Genomic DNA, 11,267 nt, shown 5'->3' with positions numbered 1-11,267 from the left:
TGTATGATTTAAAGAATTGTTAAAGGCTAAGACAAAATCTGTATGATGGACAGCTCCACAAACAACTCCAGCTGTACTCACAATCTTACCAAAGAAGACTTAGAATATCAGTAACTGATTAATTATAATTGTATCTAACAGTAAGCTGCAGTTATATCAACATTCTGCATTACTGACATGTATAGGTAAATATTAACTATAGAAGATTATTGCTTGAAGGACACCATTGCAGTTTCTGCAATTACTTGTTTATATGTTCTCAGGTGTTGATTTCTGTTAAATTGTATCATTACCATCTATTAATATATAACATTCACCAATACCATGGTGGTTGTCAAAAGACAGTATGATATAATTGAAGAGAAAAATTTCAGAAACTCCTACCAGAACACACACAAATATAAACCAATAATTTTACAAACCTCAACAGTTTTAGTGCTTTACCACTTTAATGTTTAAATCATTCCCATAGTCATGTTACAATTTGTTTATTTGTTGTGGTTGTTGTTGATTATTTTGTATTGTTTTATTTACAGATCAAACAAGACTCGTTGTTAGACCACCATGTAAAGTCCTAAAGCAATAGTCCACTTTAGCCCAATGGATATTACTGAATTATGTATCCATGTTGTTTTCAGAAAGCTGCTGATCGTTTAAGCACCTTTTTGAATGTGATTGCTGTTTCAAATAAGTCCGCTGGGCAGAAGTCAGAATTAGGGGGACTTTACCTGCATGCTGTTGAGGACGTGCTGTTGGCTCTGCCTGGGAGCTCTGAGAAGCTGGTGAAGAGAAATCAGAGTGCAGACAACCTAGGTATGGAGAACAATCTGCTTAGAAAAACATTTTCTAATTACTTTTAATAGGGGGTCAATACTACAGAAATGGGAAGCCATGAAATTTAAATCATTAGCAAAACTTTTTGGCAGACAGTAGATATAATAAGGGATGCTGATTTTCATGGTTTACCCGATTTGACCTGATTCATAGCCTTCATCCAACAGTATTTCTGGGACCCAGGTCTACCCAAATCTTAGAAAGCTGTTAGTGAAAACACATGGCACATTGGTTTATGATGTTTCAATACAGAAACGAAATACAAAGTGTGCAATGACATCACTACACATCCAATTACAATGCAGACAATAGCAGTGAATGCCATTCAGAGTAAATGCCATAACTGTGCTGACTACTTCAATGCAGACAAAATCAGCAAGTCACATACAGCGCCATGCCATTACAGTAAAGACAAAAACAAACCGTGCTTGACATACACTCACCTAAAGGATTATTAGGAACACCATACTAATACTGTGTTTGACCCCCTTTCGCCTTCAGAACTGCCTTAATTCTACGTGGCATTGATTCAACAAGGTGCTGAAAGCATTCTTTAGAAATGTTGGCCCATATTGATAGGATAGCATCTTGCAGTTGATGGAGATTTGTGGGATGCACATCCAGGGCACGAAGCTCCCGTTCCACCACATCCCAAAGATGCTCTATTGGGTTGAGATCTGGTGACTGTGGGGGCCAGTTTAGTACAGTGAACTCATTGTCATGTTCAAGAAACCAATTTGAAATGATTCGACCTTTGTGACATGGTGCATTATCCTGCTGGAAGTAGCCATCAGAGGATGGGTACATGGTGGTCATAAAGGGATGGACATGGTCAGAAACAATGCTCAGGTAGGCCGTGGCATTTAAACGATGCCCAATTGGCACTAAGGGGCCTAAAGTGTGCCAAGAAAACATCCCCCACACCATTACACCACCACCACCAGCCTGCACAGTGGTAACAAGGCATGATGGATCCATGTTCTCATTCTGTTTACGCCAAATTCTGACTCTACTATCTGAATGTCTCAACAGAAATCGAGACTCATCAGACCAGGCAACATTTTTCCAGTCTTCAACTGTCCAATTTTGGTGAGCTTGTGCAAATTGTAGCCTCTTTTTCCTATTTGTAGTGGAGATGAGTGGTACCCGGTGGGGTCTTCTGCTGTTGTAGCCCATCCGCCTCAAGGTTGTACGTGTTGTGGCTTCACAAATGCTTTGCTGCATACCTTGGTTGTAACGAGTGGTTATTTCAGTCAAAGTTGCTCTTCTATCAGCTTGAATCAGTCGGCCCATTCTCCTCTGACCTCTAGCATCAACAAGGCATTTTCGCCCACAGGACTGCCGCATACTGGATGTTTTTCCCTTTTCACACCATTCTTTGTAAACCCTAGAAATGGTTGTGTGTGAAAATCCCAGTAACTGAGCAGATTGTGAAATACTCAGACCGGCCCGTCTGGCACCAACAACCATGCCACACTCAAAATTGCTTAAATCACCTTTCTTTCCCATTCAGACATTCAGTTTGGAGTTCAGGAGATTGTCTTGACCAGGACCACACACCTAAATGCATTGAAGCAACTGCCATGTGATGGGTTGGTTAGATAATTGCATTAATGAGAAATTGAACAGGTGTTCCTAATAATCCTTTAGGTGAGTGTATAGGCCTACAGCATAGTGCAAAAACCAATAATTGTAACAGCGCCTGTCCTACAAAGAGCATCCCCATCACAACACATTAACCCTGTTTAGAACTATTAGTAATAATTATTATTACAATAATATTACATTCCTGTTGAGTTTGTTTCATTAGATGCAGTTCTATTTAATATCAGTTGCTCTTCACCTGCCTGTTGTACTGCATAATAGAGGGGTATAGCTGTGAAACTCAATGTCCACATCAACTAGGAGAGTTGGAGCAAGTACAATAAAAACATTATTGTTAATAGAGAGTGTTTGCATACATTAGATAACCCTTAGTCGATATTTTCTCTTCATTAGTAAAGGCATAATTTCCATTCATCGTTTCAATAAAGGACTCTCCTGGTGAAATTATAGTAAATATAGGTTATATTAAAAATTAAAATTTACTCTGATCAGTTAAATTATTAAAAATTGCTCAGGTGAAGCCTTTTTTGTTATTTATTTACATGTGACCACATTACATAATCAGAGAATATATTGTGGCAGTGTGAGAGGCAAGGCCGCGGTCAGGGCGGATCTTTCAGTGGAGGAGACTACAAAACCTCTCCTCCAAGACTCCAAACCCCAGAAGCCAGCAGGGTTCCTGATAGCCATAGCCCCGCCCACTACTTCCTCTATAAAACGAGGCAGGAAACAGACCGGTGTGTGCATTCTTGTCTGGGGCAGAAGAAGAAGAAGAAGAAGAAGAAGAAGAAGAAGAAGAAGAAGAAGAAGAAGAAGAAGAAGAAGAAGAAGAAGAAGAAGAATTCACTAGCTTGAGACCCTTTTTCTGGACGCACTGGGCATTTACTGTTATTGTTAAATAGTGTTTTGTTCGTTAGTTAGGGACTGTTTAGTTAGTGTTCGAACAGATGTTTTGTTTTGCTTGTTTTGAAACTGCCTGCCATTGAGGGAAGCAATAAATCTTGAGCAAGCCTGTTTTGTACCCTCTGCTTGCCTCCTTACTGTTTGTTTCAACACCAGACCCTGCCTACAAACAAGCCCTTTTTGTGACAGGCAACCACAACCTGCTACAATATGTAATGTCCACCTCCTGACTACAGGTGGGGCCATCTAGGTTCCAGTTAGGTCTGGGTATAATAAAGGTGGTGGCGGCAACAACATGCACCCCCTACCTAAATTACCTTGCCTATAGTCAGGAGGTGGATGTTACACTGGTTTGCAGTGGCGGGATGTTTTTATTTGTATTAGTCTTATTTCCTCAATGTTACAGTAATATATAAACATTCTGATTTTCCTGTTTTAACTGATTTAAGCAGATTTATATGCCCGTAGTGGTTATTGGCTTGTGGGTTAAACCTGAAAACTCCCAGAATCAGTGGAAAACATGTGAAGCTGTCAGATTCAAATGATTTCCTCTGTTAGTTTCCTGTTATACATCTTGTATTTTTGTATTCTAGTAACATTCAACTTAATATAAAAGATTACCAAAAATGTCCTGTTTAACATTTCCTTGTACCTTATTTTCAAAAGTTTAAGGCATTTCCTTTATGGCTAAACCATGTCCCCTTTTCTATCACTCATTTGAGTAATATGTTTATTTTTAGATCTGCAGTGGTTGCAGATACCCCCCAATTATACTGTGGAACACAACATTGAATCTCTACAGACAAGTGGAAATACTCTGGACATAAATCTCACCAGCATTGTGAAGGACAACCCACAAGGTAAATGTTAATGTATACATGGAATTCATCCAGATTATGAATGTATAATTTCTTCTGTTTTCAGTTAATTTAATTCCAAAGCATCTTTTAAAATGTAGTGTTACCCATCCAAGTGTTCTGTCTTTTATTTTGTTCCTAAACAGTTTGTACCCACTATCACTTCTACCATCTGGTGTTACCTAAGTGTATATATGTATCCTACAACATGGTAGTAGTTCTCTACATTATGACATGTACAGTGAGGGAAAAAAGTATTTGATCCCCTGCTGATTTTGTATGTTTGCCCACTGACAAAGAAATGATCAGTCTATAATTTTAATGGTAGGTGTATTTTAATAGTGAGAGAGACAGAATAACAACAAAAAAATCCAGAAAAACGCATTTCAAAAAAGTTATAAATTGATTTGCATGTTAATGAGTGAAATAAGTATTTGACCCCTTCAACTTAGTACTTGGTGGCAAAACCCTTGTTGCCAATCATAGAGGTCAGACGTTTCTTGTAGTTGGCCACCAGATTTGCACACATCTCAGTAGGGATTTTGTCCCACTCCTCTTTGCAGATCATTATTATTAGGTCATTAAGGTTTCGAGGCTGACGTTTGGCAATTCGAACCTTCAGCTCCCTCCACAGATTTTCTATGGGATTAAGGTCTGGAGACTGGCAAGGCCATTCAAGGCCGCTCCAGGACCTTAATGTACTGCTTTGTTGCCTTGACTGTGTGTTTTGGGTCATTGTCATGCTGGAATACCCATCCACGACCCATTTTCAATGCCCTGGCTGAGGGAAGGAGGTTCTCACCCAAGATTTGACAGTACATGGCCCCGTCCATCATCCCTTTGATGTGGTGCAGTTGTCCTGTCCCCTTAGCAGAAAGACACCCCCAAAGCATAATGTTTCCACCTCCATGTTTGACGGTGGGGATGGTGTTCTTGGGGTCATTCCTCCTCCTCCAAACACGGCGAGTTGAGTTGATGCCAAAGAGCTCGATTTTGGTCCCATCTGACCACAACACTTTCACCCAGTTCTCCTCACCATTCTCATGATCATTGAAACTCCAAGAGGTGAGATCTTGCATGGAGCCCCAGACCGAGGGAGACTGACAGTTATTTTGTGTTTCTTCCATTTGCGAATAATCGCACCAACTGTTGTCGCCTTCTCACCAAGCTGCTTGGCGATGGTCTTGTAGCCCATTCCAGCCTTGTGTAGGTCTACAATCTTGTCCCTGACATCCTTGGACAGCTCTTTGGTCTTGGCCATGGTGGAGAGTTTGGAATCTGATTGATTGATTGCTTCTGTGGACAGGTGTCTTTTATACAGGTAACGAGCTGAGATTAGGAGCAGTCCCTTTAAGAGACTTCTCCTAATCTCAGCTCGTTACCTGTATAAAAGACACCTGGGAGCCAGAAATCTTGCTGATTGATAGGGGAATCAAATACTTATTTCACTCATTAACATGCAAATCAATTTATAACTTTTTTTAAATGCATTTTTCTGGATTTTTTTGTTGTTATTCTGTTATACCATTAAAATTATAGATTGATCATTTCTTTGTCAGTGGGCAAACGTACAAAATCAGCAGGGGATCAAATACTTTTTTCCCTCACTGTATTAACAGTATTTAAGGTATATAAGGAATTGCAGCATTAAAGTGAGACCAGGGGCTTCCTCAGAACATGGGGGCCACAACATGTTGTAAATACCACAGAAGGAACTATAAACTATAGATGTTTACATAATGTAGATAAATACATAAAAGGAAGGCACACATAAGGCATTATACTAAAATCATTATTAATTTAAAAAATAGACAGACTTGTGTATAGTATATTGTTAAACAGTATTTTAAACCAGTAAATATTATCTAAATGTGTATTTGTATAAAGGCTATAACATATAAAACAAGCAACACACAATCATATTACACCAACCAAGCCCAAGGCCATTACACATTTTAAAACAATAACTGATTGAAAACAAAATCAATCAATAATCCAATTAGGATTAAGTAAAAATAAACTGTGAGCAAAGCTCAATAAGATCACAAACCAGGTGCAAATCATAGCTATGAGGAAAATCCTGAAACATCTGAATAATTTAATTCCTAGAACATTCATGTAGCTTGAAATCACATGAAACTCTTACTACTCCAAAGTGCCACCTCCTGATAGATCTGTGTCATTAAATAGTATTTGTTTGCTACTTCCTGCAATGCAAGTTGATATAATAATTCCCAATGTACTTGAATTCTGAGTAAAGAAGCATTAAAAAAAAAAAAAAAAAAAATATATATATATATATATATATATATATATATTTGCAAATTCAAGTGATGTGGCTCACCTAGTACAGTTATGACCAGAAGGGATCTGGTTCAGTATGTGTTGAGCATGCCTCTCCCTATGTGTGCTTTTACACTTTTTCATGGATAATTACACATACTATTTAATATTAATAATATTTAATAATATATACATGTATGCATGTGTGTGTGTGTGATTATTAGAACAAAGACTAAAATCTTGGTTGTCATATTGAGGAAACAGTATTGAACTGATAACAATCATTTGTATTTGATTTCTGTTTTAGTTTAGGTTTATTACAAACTGAGACAGCATCACATTATGAAAACATATCAGTTGGATTGCATATTGCATATTTGAAAAATAATGTATTTTCATGGTTAATAAAATACAGTATTGCCCTTTGATAGTTATTTTGATCAAACTTGCAATTGTGTGTCTCTATATTGAGATCACATGATGCCCTTCTTACTTAATACATTTTTTTTCCACATTTTTTTTTTTTAATTAAAGCCTATGAACTACAATGTACAGAACAAAATATAACGGTTATCTGAAAAAGGAAGCACTGCCCAAGGGGGAGGGGTTTCTGTGCATTTCCCTAGGAACCCAGTCGAAAATATCTCTCTATCAAAGCTGCCATTGGCCCCTGTGCATGTCACTCAAAAAGGTCCCTTCCAATTCATGTTTGCATAAAAGGTGAGGCCTCTTTTGCGGGTAGCTAAGACTCCCGCACCACCTTGCAACCCTTGGGCAGTACTTCCTCTTTCAGAAAACCTGGGTTGCATTCAAAACCTATTGTTATCTTTCAAGTTGGAAGCACTGCCCAACGGGGAAGGGTTACTATATAAGAAAACCCTCGCAAGGGAGGAGGCAGTGAGCTGGTAAGAGAGCCTGCCCTGAGGCATACCTACTAGGAGCCTTAGCAGCTCTAGATAGATGCCACAGGGACTCCTTGGGCCCCTTTCATACCTGGAAATGTCTGCAATCAGCATGTACAAAGTGGGGCTACAGAGGTCAACTCTTATGCCCTCAACTTACAATAGCAAGGCCAGCTGCTCTACTAGTGCAGCTAGGAGCGAGGCCGTATATCTACTTGCACAATAAATGACATGGGACAATCAGGCAACTTGTGTACCATTCCATGCATTAACGAGGCAGTAGATGCCCGATCCTGCAGGAGCGGGGCCACAGCCCCACTGAATAACACACAGCTGGATAGTCAACTGAGTAGCCACAGCTGGTGTGTATATATATATATGTGTGTGTGTGTGTGTGTGTGTGTGTGTATAGATATAGTGGCATAGCTTTGGTTTCAGAATTGGGGGGGACGGGTCCCCTATGCCAGGCATGCATTATTGAGGGGACAATATAACATTCTCTCAACATGGTGGGGGACGGTGTGCATCAGTGGATAGAGATGTGCCAGAGACAGTGGTTCAGATCACAGTGGGGTCCTGTCTTACTCTCTTAACAGGCTGATAAATTCCTCAATAAGGATTATTACATTCTTCAGTATTCACATTCTTTAATATACATATATTCTTTTAAATTGCATTTTTTTAATCATATAAATGCACCATTTACATTTTTTGTCAGCTTAATAATAATTAAGCCCAATAACATTTCTTTATCTTTGGCACTGTCCTCTGTGTACCTCCTTAGTGCATGATGTTGTATTTTGTTTTATTAAGACAATGCATTTTTTTCTTCTTCTTCTTATTTTTTATTTTTGCTTTTTAATTATGAAGGTGAAAGACATAGAATTAATTTCCTTAAATCTGTTTAAAAAGCCAAATTAGATTCAGCATAGTTTGGAGACACAGATGTAAAAACAGTCATTTGTGTTGTTCATTGCATATTCTGTTTAACAAAGCAGATTCAGCAGTATAACCACTGTCAAAAGAAACATGCAAAAAGACTGATTGTGTTAATTTTTCAACACTTTAATTAAGTTTTACTTCAGTTTCTATTTGAAGCTCTTTCAGCCTTTTTCCAAGACAAGTAAATTGTATTTTTCCATGTATTGCCATTTTGCATGAAAACTAAATGGAAGCAAGTTTGAGAGACGATAAGAAGTGCTCATGAAATAATTGTTTGTTGTAATGTGTGTTTTTTTTATATATATATATATATATATATATTATATTATATTTATAGGGGGAACAACAGTTGGATTTGCCTCTTACACTGGTTTGGAATCTGTGTTAAGTGCAAAATTCCTTCAGAACTCTCAAAACAATGCATCTCCCCGAATGAACTCACAGATAGTAACAGTGGTCATTGGCCAAAAGAAGAATCAGAACCTTTCTCAGCCTATTAATATAACTTTCCAGCACAATCAGGTAAGTTAAACTGCATGGTCATGTAAGCTTTAAGGGTATTTTAGCAGAATTGTTAGCTGAGTGTTAGAGAAATTAGCTGGTATGACAAGAAAAACACAAGAAAGCGTTATGAAAAAACAACAGCACAGCCAATACAAAGAGGTTCATATTAATATAGGCAATGGAGTGGGGGGATGACTCTTTGAAAAGGCATGGTCTTGGGGGACAACACAAAAAAGTTAGGGATATGTTGTAAATGGAAGTGCGTTTTTATTATATACAGATTAGAAAATACAAAAAAAAATGAAAATAAAACCTGAAGCATGACTGTATATCTTCAGGGCCATCTCTATCATATAAGTAATACATAAGTAATTTTCCACTCCATGCTTGACTTGTAAAATAAATGTATTGTATTTTAAATGTGAGAGGACTCAGTGGTTATGTTGATGATCATTTTCAGATCAAAGGTGAAAGAGAAACTGTTCAGTGTGTCTACTGGAATCATCAAGGAAATGAGAGCTCCTGGTCCACAGAGGGCTGCAAAGAAGTTCATTCCAATACAACACACACTGTCTGCAGCCTTACCCACCTCGGCAGCTTTGCTTTAATAATGGCAACTGACGAATCACAGGTATGTCAGGAATATACATTATGGAGTTATTATTTTTACAAAACACAGGGACAAAGGCATAAACTGTAAATATACTTGCTGTCCTGCCCCTCAATATGAAGCAAATAAATAAATATCAGTGTCCAAAATATTAAAAAAATATTTTTGCCATAAATTATCCTTCATTCATGACTGCCAGTAAATACTGTAATATTTTGGAGACCTGTGTACTGACAGCATTAATGGAATTCTGTTGTGAGGATTCAGATATTCATGGCAATAAAATCAATGGCATGGCAATAAAAACATATCATGCCTTTTCAGAGTCTTATTCTCACTCTAGAACAACTTTGGGATGAACTAGAATGGCAAATCAAGAAGTACCAGTGGAGAGTAACTTAATTTATCATTCTGCAACAGTCATGGCCAAAGGAGGGCCTACACCCTATTAAATACAGCTGTCATTTTAATTTGTTTGTGTTTGGAATCCATCCATTTTCAAAAACACTTATCCATGCAGGGGACACCAGAGCCAATCCCAGCAAGCATAGGAACACACCCCCAGATGGGATGCCAGTCCATCACTGGGTGTACACACACAGGGCAATTTAGCGTAGCCAATTAACCTACCCCACATGTCTTTGGACAGTGGGAGGAAACCAGAGTATCCAGAGGAAACCCACACAGACACAGGGAGAACATGCAAACTCCACACAGATAGACACCCTGAGCTGAGACTTGAACCGAGGACGCCTGGCGCTGTAAGGCAGCAGCACTAACCAACACACCACCATGCCACCCTGTGTTTGGACTGCTATTGTTAAAATGTTGTATATTATAAAGGTTTAAGAACAATTTAAAGCACTGCTCTACTTTTTTTTCAAAACATGTTCTTCCCCTTCTCTGATTGCTTGTCTGTTGTTTTCCACAGATCGAAGATGATTCCACTCTGGAAATGATCACCTACATATTTTTGAGCATAGCCCTCATTTGTCTCTGCCTTGCAATCCTTACATTTGTATTGTGTGTTTCAGTCCATAAAGGAAATACTGCCCTTCACTTGCATTTGAGCCTTTGTCTTTTTATGGCGAACCTTCTCTTTTTAGTTGGAGTTGGAGTATCTAAAACAGAAAACAAGGCAAGTGGCATCTTTATAATATATCAATATGTTAAGCAAACATATCGGCATTAAGCATTAAAAATGTACAGATGTTTACAGTAGGATTTAATATATTTTAATAGTTTCTGTGGTTTAAATTACTGAACAGAATGCTGCCAGAAAATATTTCTGAATGCAGTTTTAATGGCATTCATATCAGCTTTACCTTCTCAGAAATATCATATATATGACTTTTAATTATACTTTAGATTACAAGATTCTACCAAGTAAATATCTATGCTTAAGTGAATATTGAGCCATGTTGTCATTGTTCATACCCTTCTTATCAGTCACAAGTTGATTGTTCTTCTTAGTCCTGAAAGGTAATTGGTAAATGCTAATCATTCTGAAATCCTGCCAGAAAAGAAGACTTCTGTAAAGATTTTGTCAAATTATATGTTAAATGTGGACCAAGCATTCAGAGAGATTTTCGTCTTAGGACTAGGCGCCCTCTGGCTGTTTGTGACTCTCTTGCTTTAAAAACGTACAGTATATATACAGTGAGGGAAAAAAGTATTTGATCCCCTGCTGATTTTGTACGTTTGCCCACTGACAAAGAAATGATCAGTCTATAATTTTAATGGTAGGTGTATTTTAACAGTGAGAGACAGAATAACAACAAAAATATCCAGAAAAACTCATTTCAAAAAAGGTATACATTGATTTGC

The 11,267-nt window shown here is 38.0% G+C and overlaps 1 long non-coding RNA gene across 1 annotated transcript; it reads left to right on the top strand.

Annotated features, from left to right (window-relative positions):
• The first annotated feature begins 644 nt into the window (after positions 1-644).
• Positions 645-8,842, top strand: LOC136752647 (uncharacterized). Its single transcript, XR_010817326.1, has 3 exons — positions 645-813; positions 4,083-4,202; positions 8,664-8,842. It is a non-coding gene; the product is annotated as an uncharacterized LOC136752647 (long non-coding RNA).
• The last annotated feature ends 2,425 nt before the right edge of the window (positions 8,843-11,267 follow it).

This window comes from Amia ocellicauda, chromosome 7 (assembly GCF_036373705.1).
Source record: "Amia ocellicauda isolate fAmiCal2 chromosome 7, fAmiCal2.hap1, whole genome shotgun sequence".
NCBI lineage: Eukaryota > Metazoa > Chordata > Actinopteri > Amiiformes > Amiidae > Amia > Amia ocellicauda.
This window is presented reverse-complemented; position numbering and strand designations above follow the sequence as displayed.